This window comes from Lactuca virosa, chromosome 6 (assembly GCF_052849685.1).
Source record: "Lactuca virosa cultivar CGN04683 chromosome 6, Lactuca_virosa_CGN04683_v6, whole genome shotgun sequence".
In the NCBI taxonomy this organism is placed as follows: domain Eukaryota; kingdom Viridiplantae; phylum Streptophyta; class Magnoliopsida; order Asterales; family Asteraceae; genus Lactuca; species Lactuca virosa.
Genome location: NC_136431.1, coordinates 247864370 through 247865580, shown reverse-complemented (window position 1 = coordinate 247865580; position 1211 = coordinate 247864370).

Here is a 1211-nt window from a genome sequence, read left to right as displayed (position 1 = left end):
TTATATGACGACCATCTGGTATGAAAAAAGTAAGATGTGAATGTGTGAATATATAAAAGTAGGATGTTATTATGAAGAATACATGAAAGTATGATGTTATTTAAAGCTTTGTATTATAAAGAGCAGTAAATATCATCATTGAGAGATGATATATACCCTTTCAATCACCCATACATACAGATAGAGGGGTTACCATATATTTGAGAGATGAATTTGAAAATCCCTTTGAGTCTGGTTACCATGATTGTAATGGTATAAGGAACAATGAAAGCTTAAAATCGATTGTAGAAATAAAAGTAACAAAGCAGAAAAATGACAAAAACCCAAACAAATGTGATTTCTTTCCGTATCAAATGAACCAAGCATTTCATCAAACTGTTGGCATGCAAATGCCAAAAATTTTCAAACGGTAACATCGGCCAAAGAAGAAATCACAAGCAACAACAGATGCAAGAGTAAATTAATGAAATAAAAAAAATTAGGTCAAATAGATGAAAAAAAGAGAGAGAATTGGAAAACATGTCACCTGAAAACCAATGACTCAGGAATGGAAAACCGGAGAGATGAATCGATAATGGAATGCTCTTGATTTAGCATCAACAGTGTACAAAAAAAATCTAATCCAATAAATCTTGACTTAATAAACAAAATAATAATATAAGTAAAAGTAGTTTGCTTACGATAAAACAACAGACAAAACTGATTGGATTCTCTTCACAAAAAAGACGCAGCAGATCAATTCTAAATTTAAAGGAAATATTAAATGGTACAAATGCATAACAACATTCACATAATTTAGACGAAATGTTAACTAATTAGGATTCTACATAATCTGGACACAAATGCAAATCAAATCAACATAGAAACCATGCCTTCGTTAAAATTTTAAAAGAAGATTATATGTAAGCTTACAAGAACTTGGTAATTGACTCATGTATTACACGTACATAAGAACACGAAATTGATTAATGTTCTTGAAAGAAAAACATTGATAAAAATCAAATCACCTCACTGAAAATCTTCGTTGTAGAAACTTAGGTTCGTTGGATATGAAATTGTAATTTTATGCAACTCGGTTCCTTGTATATATAAAGCCTACGCATAAGATTAAATTTTGAATACGATTTGTTCCTGATTTTTTGCGATTATGTTGAACATATTTTCAATTTAGGATAGATATGATTTGCGTTTCAAAATTTGAACGTGATTTC